General features: G+C 39.6%; 1 protein-coding gene across 1 annotated transcript in view; it reads right to left on the reverse strand.

Annotated features, from left to right (window-relative positions):
* The window catches only part of LOC128687001 (putative neural-cadherin 2), a 1,231,968-nt gene extending 1,229,623 nt beyond the window's left edge, over positions 1–2,345 (reverse strand). The window contains exon 1 of the mRNA XM_070082105.1: positions 2,023–2,345. The gene's annotated coding sequence lies outside the window, so the exon portion shown is untranslated. The remainder of the gene's footprint in view (positions 1–2,022) is intronic.
* Positions 2,346–8,537: the final 6,192 nt, after the last annotated feature.

Genomic DNA, 8,537 nt, shown 5'->3' on the forward strand with positions numbered 1-8,537 from the left:
GGATGTCCAAGCCCCTCGCAAGCAAAACCTTTTCTCGCTCCCTCCAACTTTTTGTACTACTATGCATACCCCGCCATCCCTTCACCCCAAAGTTATACAGCCTCCTATTCAATCTATTTTCCTTCTTATTTATGCTTTCTCAAACTACAGCAATAATGAAGCCCAAGACAAATTCAGAACCTTAAGTTACGTCGGTTAACTCTCAGTCTAAGACAGCTAGACGCATCCAATTGCACGGGCTTAACCACACCCTGAGAAGCTATTCGTGTCACATCATTTATATTTAAAATCCCTTAATAAAACTGTCAATGTGCGAAATTATCTAAACCTATGAAATACATTAGATCTAGGAATTAACTTATATTTAGGCCAAAATATCTATATGGAGTATGGAAAAAGCAGCCATATCAAGAAAATTACTTGAAGCTAAGACCTGAATGCAAGTGGCGATTATTCAAGAGTCGTGCATCATGATTGTGTACTAGTTGACATAAAGACATTATTTTCTGTGCATGATGATACAATCTTGTCCACAGGTCTGTCCTACCGTACGTTAGAATGACGACAGAAATTTGTGTGAAACAATTCTAGTATAGGAGATGTGGAATAATATAATATCACATACTACAAGACTAAGATTCAGTATATGCACCGAGACAATGGTGGTAATAACCAATAATCAAATCAAATGGTTCAAGATTAGACGAACTGAGACTCCAGGAAGACGGGTTCATTATACCAAAAGACCCAGGACTGGTGAGCACCCATTAAAATCTTTAGAAAAACAAGAACTTCATGTCAGGTGGTGCCACTTTTATAAATTTGTTCCTGGATGGGTGTTGAGGGAGACATTAATGACCCCATAATTCTATGCAACTGTATCTCATACAGTTGCCTTAATTTATCTATATTTCCTAGTGTTAGTGTTATTCTGATAAGTTCACCACTAATGTAAAAATATCCCCACTACTTCCTGTGATACTCATGATTACATGGTATGTATTTCCAGAGTTGAATATACAGTCAAACAATAATAAATCCTACTTGTGAATTTACGAGTATGAATAAAAGAGCCAGTTGGAGAGGGATATAGTTCTTACACACTAAAATAAATGCAGCACTATTTGCTGGTTGCCTTCCATGAGTGTCCTCGCTTTGTTACCTGCCATCGACGACCACCACCCACGGGCATTCCCGAACTCTCCCACTATTTGCTTTCACCCCCAAGTTTCTCACTTCTTTCTGCTACTTTATAATTCTCTCACTGTTTCCTACATCAGTGAAGAATCACCACATAAATCTCGTATTATTATTGCAATCAAAACTGAGCGATAAACCCACAAGGGTCATACAGACAAGCCTCGTGTAATTCGGTATTTCATCTGAATTAGGTTAGGTTAGGTAAGGTTCGTCAGGAAACAGGACAAATGTTTCCTGACGCGGGTCTTAGTCAGATGATGACCCGCCTTTGGAGCTTTTGGTCATCTGACCGAGGCCTTCCGCTGGCTTACCGGTCCACCCCTTTAAAAATTATGGTCATTTATAACCATTGTTATATATTCATCTGAATTATTATTGTGGTCAGAGCATGGGAAATAAGGTTTGATCCAAGTAGCGGAGGGCAGCTCCAATTCCTAGGATTAAGAACACTCCATTAACGCATTGCCTAGTTATTCTATCTGAAGGTGAAATACCCCTTAAAATAAGAATTGATTATACCGTCCTATAAGGTCTTACTTATAGTTGGTCTTCTCGTAACTATAACCTTCACTGCCTTTATCTGGACACTTCCACACATCACTGATGGAATGATAATTAACATGATTACTGTAAATCCTTTGGTGTATTAACACCAAAATACTTAGCGAGCATGAATTTATATTCTAAGGCCCATAAGTTAGTTCTAATAACATCCACTAGAACTAAACATATAATGCCCTAGTACACAATAAACAAAGAATAACACTAAAAATGTTACTGAAAATGTTGGAGACATGTATATATAAACTTCACTAGGCTCACCTTCTATATAGGCGATGTTTTACCCCTCCATTATACAAATCCTAGTAAGGCCTTGTAGTTTCCAATAAAATATAATGAAATGAGTTTGCTACTTTCTGGGAGAATTAAATCCAATTCACTAAGAGTTCTGGCTGGTAAATCCACCTGGTTTCTTGTGGTCGTAAAACCCAAAAGTCCGTGCTTTCAGCTTGCCCTTGGGTCATAATATTAATCCACACAATACTTAAACATTAAACAATGAGGGAAGTCCCGCTGAGATAATTAAAACCCCAACGAAAGATCAGAATATACACGCGACTTATAATGCGTCTTGCTGCTGCCGCGTCCGGCTACCAAGATGGCGAGTAAACAACGTCCCTTCGTCCGAGGGTGCGCCTCATCCTCCAAATACTCGCTCATGCCTTTGATTCTTTACAGCTCTTTTAGATCTTAAGTACCCTAGCTATCTATTTTTCATTAAGAAAACTAAGATTTAAATCAAAGAGACCATATCTACTAGTGGGAGCACAATTTGAAATAAATTAATAGAGTAGAATGGATGGATTCAGACAAGATTTTCATTATCCTAGTGTCAACAAAATATTTTGCACAACACATTAGCACCTTTGAATTAATGATGTAAATATGGTCATATACCAAATAAAAATACTTAATTATCATATATAATAAAAATATTAAATGTTTCTCTAAACTTCTAAAGGAATGTAATTTAACAATAATTATTAATGACAACTCGAAAAATGTTGCCACATTTTTCACAGCCAGTAACACCTTCATGTACTACAATGTGGATTGTGACAGTAATATAAATCTGTCTCCACTTTCGTTGCGGGCATATTAAACAGTATTTATAAATCAGCTCACGAACCTGGCTTTTAAGAAATTTTAATTTCAAAACAAAACAGAACTCGGTATATACATTTGCGAGATTAAATATAATTCAAGTTGCCAGAATAACAGAAGTGTGGAATCACGGATTTTTTTTTTTTTTTTACTTATTGATGAAACTACTCTTAAAAATAGAAGTAAATTACAATTAAAGACATTATAAAATAAGTGGGAATTAAGGCTAAAGAATTCAAGACACATGAGATGAAATTCTGACAACTGACTTTGAAATACGTAACCAGTCTATTATAGTGGAAAATTTTATACTCAAGTGTTACAGCCCGAGGTATATTGACCGGTAGTTTTTACGAACCACATTAACAGAAAAAGTGAACACGTGTCCTGCTGTGCCTAAATTCTACTGAACTCAGCGTAAAGTGCATCGCAAACATGTACTCCAGAGTTATTTCAGAGCTTGAAGGGTGAGGGTGGTAAGAGAGCCTTAAACGTTCACTAGATTTATCTCAGGAAATGAAGTGAATGAATGGCAGAGCGCCTCAAATATTTACCCACTAGTTATCTCAGAGATTGAAGTGTATTAAGGGTTGTGCGGCTCAAATATTTACAAAGGGTATCTCAGGGATTCAAGTGGTAGCGTGCCTATATTATACCAGGGTTCTCATGGATACCGGTGTATAGGTCGTAATAGTATTGAAACTTCTCGAACACACGTTCTGAAATGAATAAAGGTTAATACTGTAGTTAAATTCCCTCGTGACAAAAACTAAAACGAAGGAATGAATGGTGATAACTTGCGTAGTTAGTATTTTAAAGAAAAGCGATCAAACTTTTGCAGAGCAAATTCTAGTGAAGTGACCGTCTGTTGCCTTCTTGGTCGGAGACTTAATCAACAAAATGTTCGGCAAAATCCTGTCTCATCAATAAGCCAAGAATTATTTTTCGAGTTTGATATAAGGTACCAAATTATTGGTAACTAACATGACTTACAAAATACAAGAAGTCTAAACTTGCATCTTGACAAAAAAAAATATTAAAATTACAATCAAACTGCTAACTAATGGGAAATGAGAAGCTTTACAAATCTTCGTTGGACAAATTGCAGGGAGGGCAGGGCGAGAAGGCAATTCATCTATCTGTTCTGGAGAAACATCAAAGGTCAAAGTCCAGGAGATCATCATGTATCCGAACACCAGTGGCACAGGGAAACTTTGCATGTCAATCAAATGGCTTCCCTCTGTCTCCTCTGCAAAGACTGCAGCTTGAGCGGGGTTTCCAGTGGTATGCCATACCCATAAGAGATAGCAGAAGCCTTTCTCCACACATAAGAATCCAATGGAAACTATTCAGATTCAACATAAAAGTTCTCAACGGAGGGGAGGTGTGGAATGCACCCATGAAAAACCATATACGTAGGTGACGAAGAGGATATAGCACATGAAGCAGGAAATGCTGGCCAAGAAGTACATCTGGAAGCCATACTTCAGCCTGAAACGGCACAAGGTCACATACAGGCAGAGCATGGTCCACCAATCCGCCCACCAGGTATAGTGGGAGATGCTCTTAAGAATGCCTTGCATCCACCGAATTCATATGAGAGGCCCTGAAACACAGATATTGAGATTTGCTTTCATAATGCTAAACTTTAAAACAGAATAACCTAAAGGCACATATGCGTGCGTGCGTGTGTACTTACCTAGCTGTAGTTGCAGGGGTCGTGTACTCACCTAGTTGTACTCACCTAGTTGTACTCACCTAGTTGAGGTTGCGGGGGTCGAGTCCGAGCTCCTGGCCCCGCCTCTTCACTGATCGCTACTAGGTCACTCTCCCTGAGCCGTGAGCTTTATCATACCTCTGCTTAAAGCTATGTATGGATCCTGCTTCCACTACATCGCTTCCCAAACTATTCCACTTACTGACTACACTGTGGCTGAAGAAATACTTCCTAACATCCCTGTGATTCATCTGTGTCTTCAGCTTCCAACTGTGTCCCCTTGTTACTGTGTCCAATCTCTGGAACATCCTGTCTTTGTCCACCTTGTCAATTCCTCTCAGTATTTTGTATGTCGTTATCATGTCCCCCCTATCTCTCCTGTCCTCCAGTGTCGTCAGGTTGATTTCCCTTAACCTCTCCTCGTAGGACATACCTCTCCTTGTGTGCGTGTGCGTGTGTGTGTGTGTGTGTGTGTGTGTGTGTGTGTGTGTGTACACACCTAATTGTACTCACCTAATTCTGGTTGCAGGGGTCGAGACTCAGCTCCTGGCCCCGCCTCTTCACTGATCGCTACTAGGTCCTCTCCCTCTCTACTTCCTGAGCTTTGTCATATCTCTTCTTAAAACTATGTATGGTTCCTGCCTCCACTACTTCACTTGCTAGGCTATTCCACTTCCTGACGACTCTATGACTGAAGAAATACTTCCTAACGTCCCTGTGACTCGTCTGAGTCTTCAGCTTCCAGTTGTGACCCCTTGTTTCTGTGTCCCCTCTCTGGAAAATCCTATCTCTGTCCACCTTGTCTATTCCCCGCAGTATCTTGTATGTCGTTATCATGTCTCCCCTGACCCTTCTGTCCTCCAGTGTCGTCAGTCCGATTTCCCTCAACCTTTCCTCGTACGACATTCCCCTGAGCTCTGGGACTATCCTTGTTGCAAACCTTTGTACTTTCTCTAACTTCTTGAAGTGCTTGACCAGGTGTGGGTTCCAGACTGGTGCTGCATACTCCAGTATGGACCTAACATACACAGTGTACAGTGTCTTGAACGATTCCTTATTAAGGTATCGAAACGCTATTCTCAGGTTTGCCAGGCTCCCGTATGCTGCAGCAGTTATTTGGTTGATGTGTGCCTCCGGCGACGTGCTCGGTGTTATGGTCACCCCAAGGTCTTTCTCCCTGAGTGAGGTCTGTAGTCTTTGTCCACCTAGCCTATACTCTGTCTGCGGTCTTCTTTGCCCCTCCCCAATCTTCATGACTTCGCATTTGGCAGGATTGAATTCGAGAAGCCAGTTTCTGGACCACATGTCCAACCTGTCCAGGTCTCTTTGCAGTCCTGCCTCATCCTCATCCGATTTAATTCTTCTCATCAACTTCACATCATCTGCGAATAGGGACACTTCAGAGTCTATTCCTTCCATCATGTCGTTCGCATATATCAAAAATAGCACTGGTCCTAGAACTGACCTCTGTGGGACCCCGCTCGTCACAGGCGCCCACTGTGATACCTCTTCACGTACCATGACTCGTTGCTGCCTCCCTGTCAGGTATTCCCTGATCCATTGCAGTGCCCTCCATGTTATATGCGCCTGATCCTCCAGCTTCTGCACTAATCTCTTGTGTGTGTGTGTGTGTGTGTGTGTGTGTGTGTGTGTGTGTGTGTGTGTGTGTGTGTGTGTGTGTGTGTGTGTGTGTGTGTGTTTGTGCTCGTACGTGCGTGCGAACACGGGTGCATGAGTATTTTTCTGGAAGATCTATATAAAGTTATGAACCCTCCTGAGAGACATGTAAAATAAAGTAACTGAGGTTAGACAGAAAGAAAAAATGAACAAGTGTGCTGCGTATTCCTAGATTATAATAAAGCTAACCCCTCCGGGCTTAGCACTTTCCCACGAATATAATAATACTAATGAATGAAGCCTTTTAATTGTTATTCAGAAGGATGAAATTAGTGGAGTTCTACATGGATGAGTGTTGTGACCTTCATTTTTCCTTGCGTATACTCTAGTTACGTATATTCGTTTGTGGATAATGATAAAAACGTAAGAAAATACAACTGAAAGTTATAAAAGCAGCATGCAGGATGATTTGAACACTCATCTTTAATGATCAAATATTAGTTACTGGAATTAATTCAGAGCCTAAAATAAACTTATGAACCTGAGAGACGAAGAAGACAGAGTTCAATATGGATAAGAAGAAGAAGGTAGTGGAGGGGGGAGGGGAACTGAAAAGTTCACAAAAAAAAACAATTAAAGTTAAAAAAAAAAGTAATAATTATTAGTTCACTCCTGTCCACACGCAATCAAACTCATTAAATAAGTTTGGCATACAGATTCCAAGACAAATATTTAGGATCAGTGAAGAAAGAAAATTAGAACGAGGCCTTGTGTCATTAAAGGAAAGAGGGAATATGATCACGACAAACAAAATACTACGAAACATATGTAACGAAGAGAGATGTAGTAAGAACAAGAGAGCATGGGGTGAAATTACGCACTCCAGTATACCACAGGGATGAAAAACGAGACACTTATGCAACAGTTGGATATCTTCATTATGGAAACGTTTCGCCAGCCAAGTGGCTTCATCAGTCCAGCGTAAGGAAGAATGGTGGAAGATGAAAAGGAGTATGAGGTAAACAATCCTTCAGCCTGGAAATGTAGATCAGTAAATCAATCTTGATGAAAGTAATGTATATTCTCGTCTTCCACCGTCTTCCCTGCATTGGACTGACGAAGCCACTGGCTGGAGAAACGTTGTCCAGATGATGCACAAATGCCTCATTCTTCAACTTGTCCATTTTCTGAACTATTTATATACCACGGGATCTCACAAAATTGTTCTTATACATAAAAGGGACAAAAAAAAGGATTGAGCTGAGCCATTGTCACATTAGATTGGGAATCAATACGGGGAGATAAAAAGAAGGTATGATAAGGCTAATGTACGTCAGTGAATTTAAAAATTAAGAGGCAGGATCAAGATCTAGAGCTCTTCTCCCAAAAATTCAAATTGTCGTATTACAACTAGGAATTACAAAAGCATAATTACACACTGGAAGTTACACAATTGCTCAGGCAGGCCACACGCTCCATTTACCGTTCGGTTTCACTATTTTGCAGAACTGAATTTTGAAAGCAATTAAATCACTCGTGTAGAATCAAACCAACATTTAGAGTATTTATAGGGAAACATTGAATTTTGTTCGTGTGTTCATTCTGGCAATATGAGATATTTATGTTGCAGACAAGGCCGCCAATACTCACTATACCGACTGAACAAGACATTAAGGAAAAAATGTGTGTGAATTCTGTACCACTTTCAGTGTAGGAAATTGCTTGTAAAACGTTATCTGATGGAGAGTAGGAACGCAAACCGACTGAATATGTCATTGAGAATTCATAATAAACATAAATACATTCACGCCAAAATAAAATACAGTAAATTATGTATAATGCATAATATATAATGAATAATACATAATGTATAATATTTAGGTATCTCAGAGAAAGCCCTTTAAATAGCTGCCTGGTTTTTTTTCTTTCTTCATTTTCTCGATTTTATTTAGCTCATAACTCGAGAACTTCTCATCCGAGCGCATTCAAATTTTGAAAGCTTGTGTACATTAATGAGGACTAGATTTTACAAACAACTGACATGTGTACATGCCCTATGATCAGACTTTTCAAACCTATTCTAAGTATACTGATAAGCTCCATCACCCTCAGAGGCATAGCTTTAAACGTTAAAAAAAAATAGGTACCGCCTAATCTGGCAGCGGCGGAGAGTGAAATTCAAGTGTATAGATTCAGATTTGCCTATTTTCCGTGTGAACTATGTAAGATAAGACTTATTCGGATTTTTAACTGGGACTGTTAGCCACCCAAGATAACTCAAGAAAGTCAGTGCGTTATCGGGGACTGTCATATTTCCATTGAGGCCCTTTAATCTTGT

This window comes from Cherax quadricarinatus, chromosome 7 (genome assembly GCF_038502225.1).
Source record: "Cherax quadricarinatus isolate ZL_2023a chromosome 7, ASM3850222v1, whole genome shotgun sequence".
Classification (NCBI taxonomy): Eukaryota; Metazoa; Arthropoda; class Malacostraca; order Decapoda; family Parastacidae; genus Cherax; species Cherax quadricarinatus.